General features: G+C 40.7%; 1 protein-coding gene across 5 annotated transcripts in view; it reads right to left on the reverse strand.

Annotated features, from left to right (window-relative positions):
* SYT1 (synaptotagmin 1) overlaps nt 1–26,891 on the reverse strand; it is a 526,016-nt gene that overhangs the window by 325,642 nt on the left and 173,483 nt on the right. For 4 of the 5 annotated variants that reach the window (XM_030548651.1, XM_030548646.1, XM_030548645.1 and 1 more), the window contains one exon: nt 5,509–5,564. The exons of the other annotated variant lie outside the window; for it this stretch is intronic. The gene's annotated coding sequence lies outside the window, so the exon portion shown is untranslated. The remainder of the gene's footprint in view (nt 1–5,508; nt 5,565–26,891) is intronic. 5 annotated transcript variants of the gene reach the window in all.

Raw genomic sequence — 26,891 nt, forward strand, 5'->3', positions numbered from 1 at the left:
TATTACAATACATTAATGTTCTATACTATGGTAGCTTCAGAACAGAAGTTAGAGTAAACAACACACTGTAATTCTGGGTATTTGTGAGCTAATAAGTAAAACACGAATTCAATTCTTCTAGAAGTAATGGAGTGAACTGCGCATGCAATTATTTTCAATAGAAAAGTCCACTCTCATCTCATTGTAGCAGACTATAGTTCAGCCAGGCTCCTCATGCACTGATTGTTGATTTGAGCAGTCTCCTAATTTATATTACATTACATGAATTTGTCTTTATTATGCATAAATAATGGAAAAAAACCTGTCATTAACCAGACAGCCATTAAAAACCATCAAAGCTGTCAATTATATGATAAACCAAAATATGTGTAGTGACAGATGAAATTTGATTGCAGTTAAATGTGGAAGGATGATGAACACCGCTTGTGGTACGCATATTGCAAGATTATTTTCTTCCTCCACAGCCGCACGATTCTGAACTTTTAAAATATCAAAGCCAAATGACAAGGGCTGCTGCATTTTAACTGAAGATAGTAAAAGTTAAAAATCACAGAATAGTTTGCATCCCCTGCTTCCCCACTAACTTGGTGTCTAAGCTTTTTAAGCTAAAGCTAAGATGACTGCCCCTTCCGTGATCCTCTTCTGTCTTTGCATGAACTCTCATTAAAATAAACAGAAATGAGCAGAGCTCTAGGAACTTCTATTAAAGTCAACAGGAAGATGGGAGGTAAGTCAGCCCCTTCGTTATCACTAGCTCTATAGCAAGCAGACAAAGATGTAATAATGATATGGGATGGCAATTTTTTAAACATAATGGGACAATTAACTTGCATGCAACTTAAGCATGTGCTTAATTTAAGTACTTGCTTAAGTGCTGTCTTGAATAAGAATGTTTTTATTAATCAGAGCTTTATAGATTTGGAAGACACTATTCATGTTATTGCAAATGTACTCAACAATTCTATATTGTGACCTTGCTTGAGTCATTCCTAAAGTGTAAGCAGCAGTGTATTTTTAACAACAAAGGAAACCCATCAGAGACACATAGACTAGACATATACCTGCCTAAACAAAGTGAGTGCATAACTGTATATGCATAACCTGTGATTTTCCTTGCTCATTCATCTTGATGGTGTGTATTATATCTTCAATGGTTTGTCATCAAGTTCCTAATATTACAATCATATGTACACAAATAGAATGGGCACTGGTGTCGGAGTCAACAGAGCTCCGTTCAAACACAGGGATATGCTCATGCAGATCCATTTGTGAGTTTGGGGCCTGACCCAAAGCCCACTGAAGATAATGGGAATTAGGAAAGTATCCCTATTCAGGACAGTACTTCAGCAAGTCCTTAACTTTGGGATAAAAACAACGAAGGTGCTGTCATAAACAGATAGTTAAGGGTTAATGTCTCTTTTACCTGTAAAGGGTTAACAAACAGGGACCCAAACACCTGACCAGAGGACCAATCAGGAGACAAGATACTTTCAAATCTCGTATGGAGGGAAGCCTTTGTGTGTGTTTTGGGGTTTGGCTTTGTTCTCTTGGGGTCCTGGACGGGACTAGAGGTGCAACCAGGTTTCTGCCAATCTCCCTGCTACAGTCTCTTATCTATTCAGAATAGTGAGTAAGAAAAAAAGGCGGTTATAGTCTTTTAAATTGTTTTTCTTATTTGCAGATGTGTACTTGCTGGAAGTAGCTTAAATTGTGTTTCTGCTGGAGAAAGCTTCTTTCTATTGTCTATAAGCTAAAAAAACCTGTATATTTACCATCTTGATTACAGAGATAATTTTTATGTTTTTCCTTCTTTATTAAAGTTTTCCTCTTTTTTTTTAGAATCTGATTGATTTTTTGGTTATCTTTTGTAAGACTCCAGGGAAGGGAGTCTGCACTCACCAGGGAATTGGTGGGAGAAAGGAAAGGGAGGAGGGAAGAAAAACCTGCTCTCTGCGTTTATCTCTGTATCTCTCTCCGGGGAAGAAGGGAGGGGGAAGGGGTGATTCAAGGATTTGAATCACGGTGGTCTCCTAGTGTACCCAGGGCGGGAAAGATCTGGGAGGAAGAAAGGAGGGGGGAAGAGAAATGGTTTATCCCCCTTTGTTGTGAGACTCAGGGAATCTGGGTCTTGGGGGTCCCCAGAGAAGGGTTTGGGGAGACCAGAGTCTATCAGGTGCTCTACCTAAGTCCTGATTGGTGGCAGCCTATCAGATCTAAGCTGGTAATTAAGCTTAGGAAAATTCATGCTAGTACCCATATTTTGGACGCTAAGGTTCAGATTTGGGAATTATACTATGACAGGTGCATCTGAAGACGTGGGGGGGTTTTACCCACAAAAGCTTATGCCCAAAGAAACCTCTTAGTCTTTAAGGTGCCACCGGACTCCTTGTTGTTTTTCTGGATACAAACTAACATGGCTACCCTCTGAACTTTGGGATGTAATTATTTGCCTAAAATTAACCACATCCTTAAGTGTTTTCCTGAACTGGGGCATTAGGCTGAATATCTGAAGAAGTCTGTCTTCTGTTCATTTTCTGGCCACCTGTAAGCACACTATAAAATAACTCATCAACATAATTCAAAATGTCAAATTCTATAGCTAAACAAGGTGAGCATTTAATGCAATATTCATTATATTCCTCCTATTTTTGAGATAAGGTCTGCACTTTTATACTAACTCTTGACATTTCAGGATTTTCATTTCAAGAAACAGTTGAGAAATAAAAATACTTTAAAATGGTAATATATAATTTATTATCCCAGGTCAAATGAATGTATAAGGAATACTAGTGTATAAGGAATGTACAATTCATGTCAAAAATATTAAGCTGAATGGTACAAAGCCAATGTGAGTTGAATGTACTCTACATAATTGGATGTATAGCCTGATCGAGTTAGTAATGTGACTTATTGCAGATGATGGATGTAAGATAAAAATAAATTTCTATGTTTATTTTAATTTCTAATATATACTCCAAAGAGGACATTAAATAAATTATGCATTACAAATGTTAAATAATCACTGTATTTTTCCATTTCTGTAATTATATATTTATGGATAGGGCATTTATATTCTATAACCATAATACCATGATTGATAAATTAAGTAATGGATACTCTGAAAAGATTCCATCATCCTATTCTGCCAGAGGGAGGGAAGGAAGCTGAATGTGATGGAGCACCAGTGAAAGTTAATTAACTTATTCTCCATATACACAAATAAATCCACACTCTTTTGAAACAGCTGTTTTATTTAAAAAGTTCTGGCCAGTTAGCAGAGGAAGACAAGTGAGGAGGACTCGTGAGAGTATGTGAATGTATAGGGAGGATAGAGAAATTCACCTTCTATAGACAGAAATATAGTGGTTCATGAAATTTCTTGCTATGCATAAACCATTAATGCAATACAAAATATTGGGGAGTTGCTACAATCCATGTACACCTCCATCAATGATCTGCTGCTAGAACCTAAACCTATGAGGCAAAATTATAATTGATTTATTTGCACCTTTTTCCAATGTCAAAAAGCTGTCCTTTTGCAGGTCTAACTTCAAATACAAATTGCAACAGCTCATCCATATTTCATGTTTTGCAATCCCTCTCAATTTCCTTAGATATGTGTGTGAGAACCTATTCACTGCATTATCAGGTTGCCTTGACACACATGACCCATACTATACTTGGAAATTAAATATTTTGCCTATTTTAGGACACTAGTTTAGCTTGTAATTTCAGTTTTATCCATAGTGGCTGATTTGTATACTGTAATATTTTAACCTGAAACGTACTAAAAGCCAAATCTGTGAAGAGGAAGAAAGGGTGATTTTTGGGTGGGAGTGTGTGGTGAGAAACTAACTGAGGTTAGGGGTTGTTATAGTGGGGAGGAGGAGTGGATGGGGTTACGATAAGTAGGAAATGGGGAAAAACAATTGCAGGAAGGGGTAAAGTTTGGGATGAAAGGACAAAAGTTGCAGGGAATGAACAAAGTGTAAAATACTAAACATTTTGCAATAATAAAAATATATTTAGTATAGTTAAAAATGGGAAATAAGAGCTCAGGGTTGGTTGCAATCATTATACTGGTTGATGGATAAAACATTTAAAAAATGTTGCTCTCTTTTTAGATAAGCTGAATAGGGCATGCATTCACTTTATGCTGGTAAAGTGCCTACTTTTGGGTGCTATATGAACAGCAGCAAAAATAGAGTTTAAGGTTTTCAAAGAAGCATACCACTTGAATCAGCATTAACAGAATGTCACACAATTCCTTTCATGATGTCAGTGATTAACTGACTCTTAAAACCATTCACTGAACCTGGGTACATACAGAGATCAAGGGCTGTATTCTGGCTTTTAAAAATTACATATATAAATTCCCCCACGGCCTCCCCATGGATTTTCTATGCAGCCAAAGTATATTGGCCACATTATGTTGCTGAAGAGTCTTCACAATATGTGATTCTATTGTATTCTATTTAGGATTAGACAACAAACTAATCTGAATAGAGATTTCAAATATGTCCATGAAAAGGCCCTCATTTCCAGTACAAAGCATAGTAAAGAATAGTATAGATCTTATGTACAATACACGCCCACAATATTCTGCCACAAAGAGGCAGCCTCTACTAGTGCATAATGCACAGCAGCTTTTTGGATTGAACTGTAAATAGAAATGCTTTAAACACAGTTATTTATGCTGATTATCAGAGAGTTGTCACTTCTGATACCCAAAGATACAGGACTAATATACCTTTTGCTACTTTCTGCAAAGAATACTATTGAGGATTGGAAATAAAAACACTGTGTGCATTTTTTCCAGGCCACAATTTGAACATCACCAACCTGAAAAATTCTTTTAAAAGAAGATACCAATATTATTCACAACACAGACATCATGGTTCATTGTCTGATCTCTGCAGACAATTTTAATTTCCTGATCCATCATGAAGCAGTAGAAATCAAAGACTAATCTTTACAGAACAGCTGTATGTTTTAAGCTTGTAGGTGACAATGTCAGAATTTTGTGATTCTGAACTAACGATTAAATCGATAACATGAGCACACAGAATTCTCTCCCCAACCTGTCCACATTGAATGAATTGTATATCTCAAACCCAAGAGCCAGCTATTGTTTTATCACTAAATACACAGAATCCCAGATTTGACCAATTTTCAGTTTATTCTTTATTACTTTGCTAACTTCCAGTATTACAACAATGCACTTTTGTTAACAAAACAAAAAAAAGTAACAGCAACACCAATATTTTCACTATGTACTGACCCAAAGATACATTACATGGATTATCATGATCTTATCTAAGAGGATTATAGGGTAAATTAATAAAAATCCATTCCAGTGAAATGAAATTGAGTTTTCAGAGAAGGCAGAAACTGCTTACTACACTAAATTTCTTACACAGCTAGAAGAAAGGCAAATGTGGAAAGTTACCTACAGTAGAGTAAAAGAAACCAATATTCATCTTTCTAGTGTGTAATCAAACTACTTACTGTTCAGAATACAGATTCTGTGACCAAATATTCTCTTTGTTCAGGATTCCAGGTTTCTGTAAGAAAAACATTAATTTGATTTTTCATATGCATAAAACAAATCAGGTCATTTACATCATGCCACAGGTTTGCCTTTTTAGTTAACTTGTGTACGCTCTAAGGGTACGTCTACACCACAAATGCAAGTGTCATTGCAAACCAGGTAGGCTACCAACACTAGTTTGAATTTAGCTAGAGCTGGTACTAATTTCACTAGCTTTAACAATAGCAGTGAAGACGAGGGAGTACAGATCCTGCTGTGGGCCAGCAACCAGAGAACATACACAGAATCCCGAATGGGCTTGTAGTGAGGCGACTAACCCTCATCAGCACATCTTTACTATCACTGTTACCCAGACCAGCTCAGTCAAAGCTATTTTGGCTATTCCTACCCATGCTACAATCACAGCTTCATTTACAATGTAGACGTAGCCTAAGATTTACAGCCCAGCTTTACCGCGGGAGGAAAATCTTCAAGGTTCCCTTTCCAAAGATTCCTTTGAACCCAGTGGTTTTTGACTCTTGTATCCTGCAGAAGCAGAGAGTTTGGCCCCCCGAGAACCCATGGATTGTCCAATACCTTCTGAAATCTGGGCCTCTGAGGCACTCCTGAGGCTCTCCTCAACTCTTATACTGACAGGCCTTCACCTAGGGACAACGCTCCCTGAAATCCTCCACTTAAATTTCACATTCTGGTTGTATTAACTCTTAAACAGAGTCCCCGTGAAAGTGAAGAGGCTGGGGACATACACTGTTTCTTCCCTGTTACTGCCACAGCCTTCTCCCTCCCCTGCCAGAGGAAGAGTGGGGAAAATGCTGCAGGGGTGCCTCATGCCTCACTCCACCTTGTCATGCAGTCAGTTATATGATAAGCAGTGATCACAGCATACCAGCTACCTCACCATTGTCGGGTGTTTTACAGGTATCACAGCAGAGATAAGTTTTAGAGCTGGATCTGGAGGCGTGTAACATAGTGACTTCACAGTTTGTTACAGGAGCAATTCCCATGCATAAAGGCAGCATGGTGAAAACAGGAAGGTGTTTGAGGGAAATTTGGACTACTGGGCAAAGGCAGGCATCGTTGGCAGAACTCGATGGTTGCTAGGATATAAGAGATTAAATGTAGGGAAGGGCCAATCTTTGAAGGAACTTAAAAGTGAAGATGAGCAATTTGATGCAGTAGAGACTAGAAAGCCAGGTGGAGGGTCACAAAAAGAGGTAAACGTACTTTTACCTCAATGTTTCTACAGAAGAATGGCACTGGCAGTACCTAGGGCTGGGCTCTTTGAAAACCTTTAAACCATATCATATCAATCCTTAACATATTTTTTTTAAAAGATAATTTGTTATTCCCTCCACCATACCACTCCAAATTAGTTAACCCTGCAACTATGTTTTATGACACAATTAGCAAAGCACTCAGCATGTAAATTATTCTAAATCTGTTTCCCTCCTTTTTTCTTTATTAAAGCATTAATTTTGGCTCCTGTGCTGTTCTTCTACTCACTGGGGTGCCCCAAAAATCATCCTTTCACATGTCACAGCTAGAGACACCGGCTGGACAATGGAGCTGGATGGGTTACATATTCCATTACATTGAAAAAAACAACAACATTATTTTGCAGCCCTTGGGATAGAATATTAATTTTTAAACTTTTTCAAAACTATATGTTCTAGCTCCTCCATCTAGCAGAGTCGCTGGTATGACAAAATGACAAAGAGTTCTGGAGCAATGAAGTAATAGAAAATTGACTGGCAGGATTACAGAAGACCATTATTTCAAAAAGAAGAGGTTAAGTTTAGAATAAATCTACCAACACGCAGCTGTGGGATGATCTAATATTCTCTCCAGATTTTTCAGTTCAGCTGTGAGTAATCGCATGCATGTATATAGAACAATGACTTTGCTCATTCTTAGATACGATATAAATTCTGTTGATTCTGCCATTGTTGGGCCTAATCCAAATTCCTGGATGCTTTGGATCTGGGCAGCAGGATTGCCACCCTGTGGTGCTGTGGACCCCGCACCGCTGCTTACGGCACCACGGCCCTGCAGTCCCTGGGGAAGAGGGCTCTATGCACTGTCCTTGTCTCCAGTCACCGCCCCCAGCAGTTCCCATTGGCCAGGAATGGGGAACTGCAGCCAATGGGAGCTTCGGGGGAGGTACCCGCAGGGGAGGTCAGCATGCGGATCCCTCTGTCCCCCCTCCCCCAGGGGCTGCAGGGACGTGGTGCCGGCTGCTTCCGGGAGTGGCACAGGGCCAAAGCAGGCAAGAAGCCTGTCTTAGCCCCACTGCATGCTGCTGCCACCCCGGAGCCACTCCAGGTAAGCAGCGCTGGGCCGAAGCCTGCACCCTGAATCCCTGCCACACATCAGCTCCCTGCCCTGAGCCCCCTTGAGCCCCCTGCCCTGAGCCCTCTCCTGCACCCAAACCCCCTGCCCCAGCCCTACGTTCATGGACCTGCATGCAATTTCCCCACCCAGATGCGACTCTCAGGCCAAAAAGTTTGCCCACCCCTGATCTAGATCAAACTTTGGTTTAAACGCTCCAAAATTTGGGAATTTGAAATTCAGACCCAAGTCTGAACCTTCCCAAATTGTAGCATATTCACATTTGGTTCATTACAAAGATATGCTTCAGCTAGAAATTTGCATCCAAACCTGATCCTGGGGTTCAGATCCATCTGTACATTTAGTATTGAAACAGATAGAACTATTGAGCCTCAGACAAATTAACACACACAGTCACACCTGCGCTGTTGTATACTTTCTCAGTCTTACTCTGTTTATATAAGCTGTCTGTGTCAAGCTGTGTCATATTATCACTATGTGTCTCAGATGAAAACTATTTCTTTTTACCATAAAGACAGAGAATGCCAGAGAAAGTTATGAAAATATAGATCCCTACTTGAGTATTAATCGAAAAGGACTGAATAAAAATATAGTCTGTGCCCCAGAGAAGACAAAAAAGTGAAACAAAATTATGCAACATCATGATCATGTCAGGTGGTTTATTAAGTGAAAAATAAAGAGAGCCTGTGTACCTTCCTTGGTGTTAACAGAGGGAGTGTCCCTCAAGGTAATAATAGAACACAGGTTAGGCTACAGTTTGCGACATATTAACAGCCTTGAATAAATAATTTTTAAAAAATCATAGCACAATGACCAGAAAGCTTTGCCTAGACTAAATACTGAAATTCTTCTCAAAGTTACTATCAGGGTTCAGAAATACAATAGAGATACAAAAGAAATAAAAAATACATACTGTAAAAGGAAGCTAAAAATGTCTCTACAATGGGAGTTCATCTGTGCTTCTATTGCTTACTATTAAACAGAATATTTTTGATGAGATGTGCTGGAAGATTAATTTACTCAGCTTTAGTTACGGGCTCCTGTGGGTCTTCAATGCGAAAGATCCCCTGTAGTGACAACTACATTTCCAAAGCTACAGATGTAGCATCTGTCACATTACTAGTCTCTTGCACAATTTGGTTTCATTTCAATGGTATTTGAAAGGAAACAGTTTTCTAATGAAAGCCATTAGAAATACCCACAGAATAAAATACATTTAGATATGCTTGGCTGCATTTTACAATATCTGTTTGAAGCATAATCTATATTTTACATATGGTGTCTACAAAAGATACTTCAGGGCACTAAATAGTCACGTAAATAACTTGCAACGTCTATTTCATTTATTCGTGATTACTCACCCAACAAAATAAAGCCTTTTGGGTCTTATTTTAACTCCTCCACCCCTAGTTACACAGAATAGTACCCTACTATGAGAACAGTTCCATTAAGTGAGGGGATCAAAATAAACCTTTTTAGGGACCCCTAAAATAAACCTAGTCCAATATGCCAAGTATGTCGATATAGGGTGAAATCTTAATACATTGGCAAGGGGAGTTCAATGGAGCCAGAATGTCACCTATAAAATTTAAAATAAATAGGGGTTTGTTTTGTTTTAAATCATTTAAATAGAATAGAAGTAGACTGGAACTTGTTACTAGAAACATGGAACCCCTCTACTTTACAAAAACATTAGCAAACTAGACCCCCCTCTATTTTATGCTTCATTCTTCTCTGAGAGAGAGACCTGTTTTCAAAAGAGTAGCTGTGTAGTAATTAAACATTTTTCAAGACTTGTTGGACCATTTGTGACAGTTTTACTTTATTACTGTTTTGCACGCACAACACCTCCAAGATGAATGGGACAGTCTATTCTATATGGAGATAACAATTCCTATCTCCTTAAATTTTTGGATCAATATGTCCAGGTTCTGTTTAGTTTATTGTGTATTTACATATCTATTCTTTTGAACACTGGGAATATTTTCCAAACTGGACTTTCTTTATTTTGAGATAATAAAGTAAATGATGGCATATGACAGATTTGGCTATAATTTTACATTTGAACTACATGAAACTTTTCTTATAAAAAACAGAAGCCACATGAAATTGTGCATTACTCACTGGAACAACTTAACAAATATTGTGGCGGATTCTCCAACACTGAGGATTTTTAAATCAAGATTGGGTGTTTTTTCTAAAAGATCTGCTTTAGGAATTATTTTAGGGAAGTTCTATGGGACATATTATATAGGAGGTCAGACTAGATGGTCACAATGGTCCCTTCTGACCTTGGAATCCATGAATCTATAAACTTGATTCATTTCTGGTTTTGCAGTAAATTTGAAATTTAGCTCTGGTTCACTGAGATGCCTTTGAATTTTTCATTGACCCCAAGCAGATTTATGGTTTTATATAGATACCAGGTGATGTCAAATTAGTTTTATTTTGAATTTTGGGATTGCAAAACCATGCAAATTGAAATCAAAGCGTGAAATAAAACTGCTGGGCTTTGTGGAGCTGGATTTAAAACCTCAACTGCAAATAGTAAATTTAGTTTAATGTCAGCAAAGCAGATGGGAATTTAAAATCTTGTTCTCAGCCTTAGAACCCTGACTACCATCACAGAGATAAAACCAGATTATCTGAAGACTGGAATTATACTGTATGCTGACTTACATGGATGTTCTTAAGACATAAAAATGGTACATCAGAAAACCAAGCTAATATTTTGATATGTAATATTATGTAGAAAGCTGGTCTGTATCTTAAATCAAAATATATAACCTACATAAATTTCAGATCTGCAACAAATTAGATTTATTCTGAATAGAGGGAGTTGTGTAAATTTGTTAAGTGCCTGACATATTCATATGAAAGTTGCAATGTAGTGCAATTTCAAACTTTCCCAATATTCATATTCAAATATTTAATAAGCTTAATTTGCTCAATATGTCTGTAACATTAACTGTAAATAACATTGATTTTGTTGAAGCCTCAAATAATTCACAGCACAGATCTAAGGATTAGTTTAGCATGGGATTTAAAGCACACACTGTGAATCCGTATACAACCACCACTTAAAACACTACCCATTCAGGCCCAGATGGATTGCTATAGCAACAGAATCCCAAATACCAGGTTTGTAAGTAACAAAAATGTAAATTATTGATGAATTCAGAGTTGTCTCTCTCTTGGACACCCTCCTATTCAGACACCAAACCTTATGGTTAGAGTGCAGAGAAAAGGTTGATATGCAATTTCTTCAGCACAGTAAGCACTAATCTCAAGGGATTTCATTAAATCTTTGGGCTTAAATTTTTATTCTTGGAACAGCAGTCAGCAGAGATTACATTAAAACAGGCACTATTCAGGTCATTACTGTCTGAACTGAGGCCTTTAATGTAATAGAATGGAAACTTTCTTTTAAATATACCAAGAAAAACAAAAAGACTAAATATCATTCATTCAAGTTCATAAATTTTAAATGACCACATTCACCACCATATAAACAAATGGTAGACAGTATACAGCAAAAAATAATATCCATTTTACTTCACAAATATGTTAGTACTGAATGGTTATGGGTGATGACTCAAACAGTTTGGTGAGAGAATAATGAAGGGAAGAGATGTTCAACAGTCATCGCTAGGTGGTATACCAAAAATGTGTAGCAGAAAGTGCTCTGCTGAGCAGACACACCACAAACACACATGTATTATACAAAACATTTGATTTAAATCTGAGAACTATTCAGTATTGTTAAAAAATGAAGTTTCACAGGCAATGCAAACACTGATCTGGCCATGTTTTCAAACAGCCCTCTAAAATTGTGTACAGGTCTAGATAAACTCCATGAGCGCTCCTAGGTACACTTACCATCTGAGAGCAAACAGGGTTCCTGCCACTAGATGTCACTGTACAGAGCAGGCAGGGCCAAGCCCGCCCTTAGCCTCTCTGTAATCTCTAGTGCACCAGCAGGAGAAGCCAATACAGGGTGTAGGAAAGGAAATTGTGTCACGTGGCTGCCTGCGTGGAGGTTCTACACAGAAGCAAGAGTGTCAGTTCCCTGTTTCTGTCCCTCTGCCCAGTGCAGGAGGATCATGAACCCCTCCAATGCAGCAGTGAATGAGAGGGCAAGGGAAAGAAATGGAAAAGGAATCTACTTGGAAGGGGAAAGCGAGACAGAGGGGTGGTGGTGGAGGGAATGGGTGCACAAAGGATGATAAATAGGACACACAGAAAGTGGAAGACAGAGAAGGAGCCAGGATTGGAGGATACAAACAGGGACAAAAGGCCAACCAGAGAGAGAAAAATGGGATTTTAATAGCAGGAGAAATGGGAGACTACAAGGGGAGGAGAAGCTTCATGCTCCTCCCAAGATGGAAGGAAACCCCTATCTCCCCTCAAGGAAAGTATCCCAGAGAGAGGAAAAGCCCTACCATCCCTTTCCAAACTGTCTCCACTACCTCTCCCCAAGAGGGAGATGCTGAAGGAATGTTGTCTTCCTCCAAATACATCAGTGAGTGCCTCCTCACAAGAAGACATCCAGAGACAAAAAGTCTGTTGAGAGAAAGGGTCTTTTGTGGGATCTCCACAGTTTTGGATAACTATCCAAATTTTCAGATATTTTTCTAGCCCCAGGAACTTTTTCAGGCCCCAGACTAGGGTTATCACCTGGCCTTATTTTAAAATGGATTTGCCAGTTGCTAGAAAAATAATTTAATCTGCTGTTTTTCTGTTGTTTTTTTTAAATGTGAGTCTAAACATGAGCATTTTTAATTATCATCACAATACACTAGAATAGCCAATGTTAAAAGTTTCTATATCCAGCTAAAGATGCTGCAGCGTTCCCATTTCTGCAGTTTAATCAATAACAGATCAAAACTGCTGAAAATGCAGCAGCTGTCTGCCCACCAACACACAAGTGTACCACACATGTATGAGAGAGGGTTTGAGTCATACAAGAGTGAGGAGATGTGGGCTGTTATCGCTTTAGATACTATAAGTGGCTGTTGGAGGGGGTTATCGAGTTGACTTGTGGTTGTGGAGGGTTTGCCATGCAGGGGTTGCATTTCAAAGGTGGTAAACCTACCCTGAACTAGGATATACATATTTAAATTGGTCTGTAGTTCACCAAAATCCACTTTCAGCCTCCAAAACATTCCAGAAACCTGCCCACTAGAAGAATTTGTCCCTGGAAACTTTTTTACAACGTAAACAACAATGCCATAGGCCTGGATCTTTTTGCCTCTTTTCATTCACATTCTAATCTAGCTATCCCAACATCTCAATGACCAGATTTTCAAAGGTGGGGAGCATCATTGCTTCCATATAACTTCACTGGCACCTCAGGGGAAAAAGTCAGTCCAAAACTGTTCAGAGGTCAAAGGGCTGCAGCTTACAATCTTCTTCTCCCACAGCTGACTCCCTGTCAGTCTTTCCTTTTCCATCCAATTTCATCTCTTTACTCTGCCATCCTCTCTTCTTTGACATGCTGTTTATCTGCTGTGCATAGCTGGCAGGCAGCTATAGCTCCTTCAATAATCTGGTTGGCACAGCAGTAGCTGTTGCCACTCCTAATTGCCTGCCTGCCTCTCTGGCTCTATCCTCACCAGTCCAACTTCTTCACTATATGTACTACCAGAAACCACTCTGTTGCACACCTCTGTGATCTCATCCTTAAGGTGTTGCCCCAGTTACCATCGTGTTATATGTTTTAAAATCAAATTCCAGACTGAAGGGCTTAGCTTCATTTTCCTTCATTGTCTTAAAAAGTGTTGGTGCTCAGGCCTCAGAGGCAATTTGGTTAATAGCGCCCAGCCTCTGAAGCACAAATTCAGGGATTTAAATATCTTGGTCAATATTGCTCTGCAGCAGATGGACACATTGAAATGGGGCAGCACAGCAGGGACGGAAGGCTGGAAGGATTCAAGGCTCCCATAGCTCTTGTGATGAATTTATATAGCTTTCTGCAACTTCTGCTTCATCCTCAGCTTGATCCCAAGTCAAAAGAGCACATCATTTGACAACATACTACTCTGATAACTGAACCATGATAACGCTTGACTCTGTATCAGAGCTCCATGATCAATAAACAATCACAGGAATCAGTGGGCATTACAGTGCTCTCTTTTCATGGGAAAAAAACCTGTTAATTACTTCACTGTGACACCTTTATTTACCCACAAAATTGTTCTCACTTTAAGCACTTGAAGTGAAACAATACACACTGTGTAGCCAATGACAGCATAGTCACAAATCAGTATATGAATCAGCTATTTAGAATCACATTCATATGAGGAGACATGTTTATATCTAGGGGTCCTGAAAAGATATGAGTTCTGAAACTTTACTATGGTTTTTCCCTTGTATTCAATGCCACATCCAGCTTCACCTTCACGGAGATTCTCCAGACAGCGGAACTGATGTGGTTCTATTGTATGAAGGAGGGGCGAGGAGTGGATATGCAAGAAGCCTAGGGAAGTTGTGGAATCTCCATCTCTGGAGATATTTGAGAGTAGGTTAGATAAATGTCTATCAGGGATGGTCTAGACAGTATTTGGTCCTGCCATGAGGGCAGGGGACTGGACTCGATGACCTCTCGAGGTCCCTTCCAGTCCTAGAGTCTATGAGTCTATAAGCATGCACCCCATCTCCAAGGAGCTCTCTGTGTCAGTGAATAGGGGCAGAACAATGGGTTATGGAGGGATTCTTCAGTATTTGGACTATAACTTCCATGTAGCAACTCTCCAGATGCTCCTAGGTGTGGGAAGAGAATTCTTTTCTCCACACAGGTCCCCCAGCTCCCAGTTCCATGTATCCAGTGCAAGGCCTGCTACTCTAGCTTGGCCCTGGGTCCAAAGCCACTTAGAATCTAAAGGCATAAGCATCCCTCAGGTTCTACATGAAGCACAAAACATAGGTCTAGATATGCACACACAGATAAAACCATTAGAACATGCATATTAATGCTATTAAGTCCTTAGTAGTTTATGCATCAGAAGTTAACTTGCATTTGCTTGGTAAAGATTCCCATGACATCAGTAGAAACTACCAACATTGATGACGGTAGTTTATCAAATCTGAATTGAAATATTTTCTGACATTCCTAGACAAAAAGTCAAAACGCTGCCACAATTGAATCATTTCCCCATAGGGAATCATAGAAATAAACAAACAACTTTCCCCCATATTGCTTCTAAACATAAACTAGGGGCAAAAGGGGAATCTGACAGATTTTCTTTGATTATATTAGATCTGAAATAAAACAGCTTTTAGCATGAAGTGAATTTCAGAAATCATATTTGGGTTGTTCACTACAACTCTAAATCAAAGCTTTTATTCAGTAGCAAATGAAGGTTATTAATCAGCCTTCCAACTCCTTCCCAGCCAGATAATATAGATCTTGTCATTTACAGATGGTGTATGTAATGCAGCTAACTCTAGTTTATCTAGTGTCAATCACTTACAAGAACTTCAGTATCTTCGATACTCACTTGGCCGTCTTTCAGTGTTAAGAGGTTCAATATCTAATTGCTTTTATCATAGGACAAAAGAGCCAACAAAATGCTATGCAATCCACTGTGTGACATGATTACATATTACAAAATGCTGCTGATCTTTTTGTTCAGAAAGTCTGATGTATAAAAATGTCTTGATACTGTTTTACAACGAAGCATTAATGTAGGCCCGCTATTCACTCATAAAACTCTCCAAAGAGTATCATAGAATCATAGAAGATTAGGGTTGGAAGAGACCTTAGGAGGTCATCTAGTCCAACCCCCTGCTCAAAGCAGGGCCAACACCAACTAAATCATCCCAGCCAGGGCTTTATCAAGCTAGGCCTTAAAAACCTCTAAAGATGGAGATTGCACCACCTCCCTAGGTAACCCATTTCAGTGCTTCAACACACTCCTAGTGAAAGTGTTTCCTAATATCCAGCCCAGACATCCTGCACTGCAACTTGAGACCATTGCTCTGTGTTCTGTCATCTGCCACCACTGAGAACAGTCAAGCTCCATCCTCTTTGGAACCGCACTTCAGGTAGCTGAAGGCTGCTATCAAATCCCCCCTTACTCTTGTCTTCTGCAGACTAAACAAACCCAATTCCCTCCGCCTCTCCTCATAAGTCATGTGCCCCAGCCCCCTAATCATTTTTGTTGCCCTCCGCTGGACTCTCTCCAATTTGACCACGTTCTTTTTGTAGTGGAGTTTTTGCCCAAAAGTGGATGCAATACTTCAGATGAAGCCTCACCAATGCCAAATAGAGGGGAATAATCACTTCCCTCGATCTGCTGGCAATGCTCCTACTAATGCAGCCCAACATGCCGTTAGTCTTCTTGGCAACAAGGGCACACTGCTGACTCTATCCAGCTTCTCATCCACTCTTATCCCCAGGTTCTTTTCTGCAGAACTGCTGCTTAGCCAGTCTAGGGTGACAGACATCCCGATAAAATCAGGACCGTCCCCACATTTGGGTGGCTATCCTGCGTCCTGACCGATCTTTGGTCGGGATGTAATTTGTCCCGATATTTCGCTCCACAGGCAGCACTGTTTTTTTTTGTTGTTGCTCTGCTGGCAGCACTTGGCTTTTTTTTTTTTTTTCATCCTGCAGCGGACCCTCCCGTCCCGCCTATGTGTCCCAAGATTTTCTTCATCTCATCGGTCCCCAGCCCGTAGCGGTGCATGGGATTCTTCTATCCTAAGTGCAGGACTCTGCACTTATCCTTGTTGAACCTCATCAGATTTCTTTTGGCCCAATCCTCCAATTTGTCTAGGTCACTCTGGACCCTATCCTTACCCTCCAGCGTATCTACCTTTCCCCCTCAGCTTAGTTTCATCTGCTAACATGCTGATGGTGCAATCCATCTCATCGAGATCATTAATAAAGATGTTGAACAAAACCAGCACCAGGACTGACCCTTGGGGCACTCTGCTTGATACCGGCTGCCAACTAGACATTGATCATTACCCGTTGAGCCTGACAATCTAGCCAGCTTTCTATCCACCTAGTCCATTCATCCGATCCATACTCTTTTAACTTGCTAAGTAGCACCTCAGTAGATCAAGCCCTATGGGTGAATTGTTTTCATAGCCATAATACACAAAGGGTGAGTAAAGATAGCAGCAACTTCAATCTTTACTGGTAGTTTAGATACATCAGTTCAAAGAAAACTATTAAGAGTAACCCAAACAGCTACACAGCCATAGTGTTAATCTGACGTACACAAGAACAAATGCACTAAAACTAGTATGGATTGTTGAAGAGTGACTGGGGTTTAAGTAGCACCTTAGATGTTCTCTCATATACAGCTCCTTCTAATTTTCACTATTGTTTTAATATTGATGATGGAACTCCTCTTAAAGTGATTATTATAAAATGGGTATTTGGCTTAATGAAAAGTACACTAGAAGTTATTGTAAAACAAATGCTTGAAAATAAAAAGTAAACTAACCATAACCAGGGTCTGAATGAGCTTTCCCCTGACATCTGGTAATGAACTGGGGAGGGGAGAGGAGAGGAGAGGAGAGGAGGAAAGACCTCAAGAGCAGACAGTATTTGCACTGACACACCTACTCTGCTTAAGGGAGCAGCAGATGATCTGTGTTGTTAAAGTGATTAATTTTGGCTGTTTTGGGTTAAAATTCAGGGGTAATGAATTGTTATCCTGTAAAGTGCAGCAGGATGGCACCTCACTGAGGGGATCACCCTAACTGAGGGGGTCATCCTAACTTTAACCTCATTTGCTAAGCAGAGGACAGAGATGCCAAATCCAAGTGCGATGGGGACAGGTGCTTCTCTTTAGTGGTGTGGCCCTGTTGAAGATTCCCAAAAGCCATTTGACCATCCATGTCCAGTGTTTAAAGACTGAGGTTACATCTTCACTACCTGCCGTACCGGCGGGTAGCAATTGATTTCTCAGGGATCAATATATCACGTCTCATCTAGACGCGATATATCGATCCCCGAACGAGCTCCTATCGATCCTGGAACTCCACTAACCCGAACGGCGGTAGCGGAGTCGACATGGGGAGCCACGGACATTGATCCCGCACCGTGAGGATGGTAGGTAATTTGATCTAAGATACTTCGACTTCAACTACGTTATTCACGTATTTATTCAGCTTTTCATATTCATATTTATACCGTTATTACTCTCGACTCCGCTGATAGAGTGCTAGAGAAGCAATCCTTGCAGATTAAATGCAAGCAATTTGTGACAGGATACAACGCATAAGACAAGCCCTAATTCTGCAAATTCTCATAAAAGGACAATTGAGAAACCATCAAGATGATCTTCAGAAAGTCTGACAGTCCAATCAGAAAGCAACACATCATGCATTACAATACATCTAGGTAGAGACATCTGGAAACAGCAAAAAAGGCAGTTAAGGTTATTGCTTCTTACATAGTTGAATGAAGAAAAGACACTTTGCTATTGCATTTGGCTATAAAATTATCAGTCTCAGCCAGATATTGCCAGAGGACATCTGATAGGGATAGCTGATTTAATCAGCTAAAATAAAATGTGCTGTATTCAATGTTGGTATCTCTGTATCAAGGAAAATTCAAACCAGGTCTATTTGAAACTCTAAAAGACATATGGCAAATATTTTAATTGGGCCAGTTTAACTAATGATGCTAAGAAATCCATGTAGAAATATTTGTAAATCTTTGTAGAACCACGTTTGACCTAAACCTCCATTTAATTTAATCTTTCTAGTTGTTGTGGGAAAACATTTTCATTTTATTATTAGGTTCTTTACAGCATAGCTACCTTATTCAGACTGATTTTATCCACTTTATAAATACTGATTTGCACTCAAGTGGCACATTAGAACAGTTTGAAGGAGAAAAATCATTTGTACTGTCTGCACTGATGTATGGAGTAATTTTCTGAGATTCTTTCGTTGTAATTTGCAAACACATTAGCAAAACCTATAAAACAAAAGCAATCTGTACTACCCATAGCACAAAACAGCAAGAAACAAAGTTAGAAAACATAACAGATGTCTGTATTGTCTAGACTAGAGGCAGGTATACACTCTAGCTCAATGCACAATCACCCTCCAGAATGGGTCTTGTTCATTTCTCCCACTGACATAGTGAGGTTTGGCCATTGTGTATGAATAATAATATATGGAGATATACCTATCTCATAGAACTGGAAGGGACATGAAATGTCATTGAGTCCAGCCCCCTGCCTTCACCAGCAGGACCAACTACTGATTTTGCCCCAGATCCTGAAGCAGCCCCCTCAAGGATTGAACTCACAACCCTGGGTTTATCAGACCAATACTCAAACCACTGAGCTATCCCTCACAACATCCTTGAGAATAGAATAAGTATTTTATAAGGATAAACTGAAGCAGAGAGAGGCTAAGTGACTTGCCCAAAAATCACACAGAAGTCTTTGATAGGACTATAGACATGGGCTCTAATTCCAATCATTTAATCAGTGCACTGTCCTAAGGTGTGAGTTTACAATGTAACAGCTAAAAATTTTTTTAAAAAAGCCCGTGTAACTCAGGCTTCACACACAGAGGCATCAGTGCCTGTTACAGAGAAGCGATAGTTCTTTATAAGGGTCTCGTGAGATGACATTTAGAATACTGCATTCAGTTCTGGGCTCATCAATATCACAAAAAGACTGTCACCTTTTCTGTATTTCCTGTAATTTGTCAAAAGTGATTAGGAACCTGGACAGATTGATTTATGAGGAAATTTATATAAATGTGGTAGGTAAGAACTCAGAGCAGACACTAGAACAGTAAGAATTTGAAGGATGAAAACACCCACAATTGAAGAGGAGCTATTTGAAGTTTTACCAGCAGGTGTAAGTAGGCATAAGAGAATGAAATCAGGAAAAAGGAAGTGCAGGCTCACTAATCAGAAAAAGCTTCCTTAAGACATAATAGGCTGGGGGATAGTCTGCCAAGAAAAGTGCTGGAAGCCTTATTGCTTGGGACACTTAAAACTAAATGAAGAAAAGCATTAGACAATGTATTATAGGAACTGTTCTTGTACTGGCAGGAAAAGGAGCTATTGACAAATACATTTTTCACTGTTTCAAAAATTTCTCAGTGAGTACCGAGTTATTATGGAGGCAACATGGTCTGGAAGAATGAGCACAGGGTTGGAACTCAAGCATTCCTGAACTCTAATCCTGGATTGGCCACTGACTCACTGTGACCTTAGTTAAGTTAAAACTCACAAGGGAGTTGGGAGGATTAATTAGTTAATGTCTGTACAGTGGTTTGAACACACAAGATCAAGTTTTTAAATATAACCTTTTAAGCCTTAATAGGTGTCTGCACGAATCAGACTGTAGGCCTGGGGACTTAGCTGGCACTAAGCAATTGCTGATTTCAACAGAAGCAGTATTACAGTGACGTTGAGCACTTCAGAATTCCACCTCTGAATTCTATCTTTTGTTTGCCTCTGATTCTCAGGCCAGTGAACAATATTTGGGAACAAAATTAGAGGCCAGTGAACAATATTCCCCGTTAAACTTGACTTTCCTCTTCTATTCCTTTGGTTTGTTGTATCAGCTTGTGTCCAATGTGTTAATTCAGATTGTGAACTCTCATGTTTGTAGAGGGTTTTCCACAAATGTTCCTATCTCCACCAAGCCCCAGTCATGAAGCCTTTGAAAAAAAAGAAGTAGCGCCAGTGGGGCTACTCACATGTTTAGGGCCAAAGAAGGGCATGTCTGGGAGCCACTGCTCTTCCTGCTCTACGGTTAAAATGAGATCCTATTCTGCCACAAAAACAATGAGGAGTCCTTGTGGCACCTTAGAGACTAACACATTTATTCGGGCATTAGCTTTCATGGGCTAAAACCCACTTCATCAGATTCACAGAATGAATAATACAGTAAGCAGTATAACTATTACAGCACATGAAAAGATGGGAGTTGCCTTACCAAGTGCGGGGTCAGTGCTAATGAGGCCAATTCAGTTTGGCACTAGATAGGGGAGGGCAGCATATGGCCCTAGAAAAATCAGAGAAGGAGGATAGCAGGAGGCAGGGCAAAGCATGATCCTCGATCTGGTCCTTGAGACCAATTACTAAAAAATAATCAAATTAATTTTTAGTTTCATAAATATACAAAGTCACACTAGAGCATGTTTCTGAGATACAATGCAGGTGTGCTGAGACATATGCATTCATCACTAGAGAAAATACTACAACAAGAACATTGTAATTGCCCAATTAGTATTTTTGACAGTAATTGGGTCCAAGTTCCTCAAATTTCCCTTGTGTTTTGTTTTTGCTTTTTTTTTTGATTGATTGGATTTATATTTTCCAAATTACCGGGCCATTATATTGCCCTGTTTTCTAGAGTTGCATCCTGCCTCTGTACAAAATGAATGACTGCTGCTAGAGTTTACATATTAATGTGTTTCCTGATTTTACAAGAAGCTTTTGCCTGTTCACTAAGTTCCTAGTGAGATCAGCTCTGGCAGGCAAACAAAAGTGTCAAACTGGGTAGTTTTGGAGGAAGTTTGGAGGAGTGTGATGGAATACACCCCGGTATTCACACCCTATGCATTATTGTAATAATCTTTGAACAGGGTATATCTTATGAGGTGTCATTTGGAAGCTCATATGTGCTGTCATAACTCTCCTACTCAGATCTGAACCTTAGAGTTCAGAACATGAGAAGTTAGCATGAGACCTCCAAAGCTTAATTACCAGCTTAGATCTGATATCGCTGCCACCAGCCAGAAGATTCCAGTGTCTGGCTCACTCTGGTCTCCCCAAAACCTTCCCTGGGGGACCCCAAGACTCAGATTCCTTGAGTCTCACAACAAAGGAGAATAAACCATTTCCCTTCCCCCTCCTCCCCTCCAGGTGTTTCCTCCCTGGGTTCCTGGAGAGAGATACAGATTCAAGCTCCGTGAATCTAAACAAAGGGATTCCACCCTCTTTACCTCCTCCCAGATTTCCCCGCCCTGGGGACCCTAGGATACTCCCTGCTTCAAGTCCTTGAAACACAAGTACCGAGAGATTTAATCTCTCTCCCCCCTCACCCAGAGGGTATGCAAAGTCAGGCTTAGTAAATCTAACACAAAGAGATTTTCCCCCTCCCTTCGTTTCTTAGCCTTAACCAGTGAAAAACACTCAAACAGGTCTTAAAAAGAAAGCTTTATATAAAAAGAATGAAAAAGGACATAAAAGGGTCTCTGTATCAAGGTGACAATATACAGGGTCAATTGCTCAAAAGAAAAAATGAATAAACAGCCTTATCCAAAAAGAATACACTCCAGCAACTACACACATGTAAATACAAAAAAAACCAACACAATATAAACCTATTGTCTTACTATCCTTGTACTTACAACTTGGAAACAGAAGATTAGAAAGCCTGGAGATTCCTGTGGTCGCTCTCAGAGCCGAGAAAGAGAACAGACCAAGAAAAAGGACTCACACCCAAAACTTCCCTCCACCCAGATTTGAAAAAGTCTTGTTTCCTGACTGGTCCTCTGGTCAGGTGTTGTTTGTCACTCCTTTCCAGGTGAAAACACATGTGCAGATCAGTAATCTCATGGTAAAAATGTGTGCAGCAGCTTTATGCATAAAAAGTTATCCATTTCCCCTGAATGATGTTAAAAAAAACATGTTCAGAATCATGGAGCACCAAACTGGCCAAACAGGTCTGTCTTGAACAAAGGACTATCTGCGTGTCTTAATTTGCATTTGAGCAGTAAACAGTCATCAAGGAGGAAGTGAGAACAAAGGATGCTCAAATAGGTGGAAGGGAACATCCTTCCACATAGTCTCTTTGTCTGCTGGTTTTCAGCTGGACATATTTTTCAAGAAGGGGACAGAAACAATAAAAAGGAAGGGCAAATAGCCCAAGGCACACCCATAGCCCTGCTCATCACAGTAGCCACATCTGAGAAGAGAAAACGAAACAGCTGTTGGACTGGGAGAAGGGTGGTCCTGATCTTAAAAGTCTGATCAGTAATCTTGCTGGAAGCATGTGGTGAGAAGTTTTGCTTGAATCTAATCTAGTTAAGTAAGGCGCTAGAAAGCATTTAATCTTTATTTTTCGTGTAACCATTTCTAATAAGGCATAAAAATCATGTGTACTCACTTAAAATCTCCCTTTGCAGTTAATGTTTGTTTTACCTAACCCAGTGTGTTGAAGCAGAAATGTCTGGGTAGCTATTTAGAACAAGTTAGTGTATATTATTCTCTTAAAGGAATAGGGACTTACTATATTTGGACTGTCTATGAGAAGACTGGGCAGTACAGAACATATCTTTCCGGGGAGAGTCCGGGACTGAGAGTGCAGTGTTGGGGTCATCCTGCAGTATAGCCAATGTTAGTGAGAGCCAGGGTATAACTGACAGGCTGCAGTTACACGAATATATATGGACTGACCTGTATGTTGATGGCTGGTTGTGAGCGGACCAGGTTGGAGACTACAACAGCAAGGCATTGCAAGGCACCCCAGGTTACAGGGCAGGAGTGACACGGCCGCTCACTGGTCTGGGTTGTACCCTGGTATGTCAGAGTGAATGAGGCTTTCTTTCTAGGTACAACTCAAAACTTAAAAATGTAATGGTCAGTAATAAATCAGTGCTTATGACCTGCGTTGTGTTTTTTATTTCTGGGGTATGAAATGCAACTTGGTGGCCATGTGGGAAGAAAAGATGAACAGTTTGTAAGTACAGACACTATGGAGCATTAGAGAGCTGAGAGGCATTCCTTTGTAAAAGATTCCGGAAACATCACCACCCCAAATTCAAGGAAGAAAGAAGCTGGACATCAAGGAACTAGAGAGAGAATTAATCAGAGGGTACTTGGCAGAGTGCCAGAGAAAACTGGACCAGGTGGCATTCTACATAGGTGGATGATGGGCAAGCTGCCCCAAGCAAAATTATCATCGGGTTCTCAGCATGGAAACTACAAAAGTTCTCTCTGAAGTTTCAGCTGCTCAAATGGAACAGATCATTATACAGGACACAACTGTGATGGCAGCTCAGCCCAAAGCCTGCAAGACAATCAAGTGTTCCTGGAAAGATCTCCAACCATCCAAAGAAGACAGAAGATCCCTGTTGTGGTGTTCTATACTAACAACCTTCTGCAAGGGACAAACAGAAGACAGGATGTTGTGCTGTCTTCCTGGAGCCAAAACATGAGATAAGACTCTGGGCTTGTCTACACCACGCAGCTTTTAGCGACAAGGCTGTGTCTACACAGGCTTGTCGCTAGAAGTCAGCATGTGTAAATGCTCTGTCAGTACTTTATCGGCACTTTTGCCGAAAGAATACTTCCAGCCCTGCAAGTGGCGTTAGCTTTGTCAGCAGGAGAGACTCCTACCAACAAAGCTGCATTCACACTGCCATTTGCATCAGCAAAACTTCTGTCTTTCGTAGGTGGGCTTTTTTAAGTACCCGTGAAAGACAAAAGTTTTGTTGACAACTTCACAGTGTAGACATACCCTAAGATTGGCTAGACTTCTGAAGTTGGAGTACAAGGAACCATACTGGTGATGATGCATATGGATGCTGGCTACACTGTTTCATGTAATACCTCACAGATGACTTCAGGGAACTCTGAAGGATGCTGAAAGAAAAGAACATCCAAAATGATTTTCTTGGTGATCCTCCCTGTCCCCAAGCGAAGGAAAACAGAAGTCAGAAGACTCCAGAAGCAAACCACTGGCTAGATACATGGTGTAAAATAGAGAGTTTTGGTTCTGTGGGACACTGGTTCACCTTCTATGGGGTAAGAGGGCTATACAGGTTTGATGGCCTCCATTTCAGTAGAAAGTGAGCAAATCTTCCAGGGCACTGACTAGCTAGAGCAGTCAGGAGCCTATTAAACTAACAGCAAAAGGGGAGGATGAAGAGGGAAAAAAATGAACACTCAATTAGCACAAAATTGAGATGTTAAGAGCAAATTAATCAAGACACCAAGGGCCATGGAGAAGAAACTTTTTAATGGCCTATACACCAATGCTAGGAGCATGGGTAACAAACAAAAGGAACTGGAACTGCTCTACTATGAGCATAAATTTGACTTAGTTGGTATTATTGAAACCTGATGGGAAGATGTGCATGATTGGAATGTTAAAATCAATTTTACAAATCTATTTAGGTAGGATCAAGCTGGCAAAAGGGGAGGGAGATACATCAAATATCTGTTTCAAGGTCACTGACAACTCAGAAGCAAGTGATCTTGAATTTTATGGATCAACACTCTAACCGATAAAACAAACAAGATGGAATACTAGTTGTTGTCTGCTACACACCAGTAAAATCACAGTAAAGAACACATTGACCATCTATCACAGCGGTTCTAACCGGGAGGCCACAGCCCTCCTTTCAGAGGGGCTGCAGGGCTGGAGCCTCGGTGCTCCCTGCCGTGGGGCTGAAACCCTGAGCACTGGTTGCCTTCCCCATTGCAGTGCCAGAGGGGGGGCAGTCCCAGGAGAAGCTCTCCTCCCCTTACTCCTCTCCCTATCCCCGAGGCCTCACCCCCTAGCCAGGTTGGATGTGGGAGCCGGAGTGGGCAGTGGAGCAGCTGCTGCTTTGGCTAGTGCCATAGAGTAGGCAGCAACGACATTCCCCTGTCTGCTGTTGGTGCCTGGAGTTGCAGCTGCTCCTCAGCTCAGACAGCCTGTAAGAGCCACCCAGGCAGGGGGACCTCACTCTGTGGCCGGCAGAGCCCTTGAGGAGCACTGACTAAAAGGGAGCCCTCCTGGCACACAGCCCCTAGCTATTCCCTCCCTGCATCCTAAGCTTCCTTCCTGACCACATACAGCCCCTAGCTACTCCCTCCCTGCACCATGATCTATCCCCCTGCCGCCTCACAGCCCCCAGGTATCCCCTCCCTGCACACTGAGCTGTCCCCCTGCCCACACACAGCCCCTAGCTACCCCCTGTCTGCACCCTGAGCCAACCCCTTGCCCACACACAGCCCCTAGCTACCCCCTCTCTGAACCCCGAGCTACACTCCGGCTGCACACAGCCAGTAGTTACCCTCTCTCTGTACCCTGAACAGTTTTCTAACTTTTTGAGCTGAACCCCCACCACACACAACCTAGACAGGCTGAGTGGCTTGCTGAGGTGAGTCAGGGTAGAGATGGCGTTGCCTTCCTGGACCCTGCTGTGTGGAGCTGGCTCAAGCCCCCTTGGTCTCTTCCCCCCAAAATATAATTCAAACTACGCCTATGCCTGAGAGCCCACCTCCAGCCCTGTGCCCTGAGTCTCCCCCTCATGCTGGGCCCTGGAGTTTTTATAGCATGTTGAGGGGGGCCTTGGAGAGAAAAAGTTGAGAACCCCTGATCTATCATATATGGTGGGGGAGTTGCACCATCATGGGGGGGATTTCAATATGCTGGGGGGTCTCATACTGCCAGTACTAAAATGTCCTTAGTATTTCTAAAAATTATAGATGACAATTTCCTAACTAAGGATGTTGCATTCAACGTTGGGGTCTAATATAGAATGCCCCCATCTAAACAAGTAAAGAGGAATTGATCCCAGAACTAAATATTAGTGGTTGCTTAGGTGAAAGTGATCATGACTTGATTACATTTGTTATATGCAAACAGACATTATCTCGGATTACCAGGCATGTTTTTCACTCAGGAAAATATGCACAAAGCTCTGTATGCCTTTATCTCAGTTTGAAATTGATCCTATTCCATGTGATTCAAAGAAAAACACACTTGACTTCAATGAGAACAGATTCATGTTCTTAAAAAAGGTACAGAATACCCAGTTGTTGACCTTACCTATTATGTTCCTTCTGAGATTGTACACTTCTGTGTCCAGAGTACAAGTTCAGTATTTTGTCATGAACCAGTTTGTTGCTTGGTGTCTCAGGTTAAATAGATTTTCAAACAAGTCATCTCAAAGGATTACAAAGGTAATACAGGCTGTCTTGGGTGCATCTAAAATATGTGAACTCTTTGTAGGATCTCTCTAATTCTGAGCTCTGCTGTTAAGGTTGTAACCAGGCTTC

The sequence above is a fragment of the Gopherus evgoodei genome, chromosome 1, assembly GCF_007399415.2.
Source record: "Gopherus evgoodei ecotype Sinaloan lineage chromosome 1, rGopEvg1_v1.p, whole genome shotgun sequence".
Lineage (NCBI taxonomy): Eukaryota > Metazoa > Chordata > Testudines > Testudinidae > Gopherus > Gopherus evgoodei.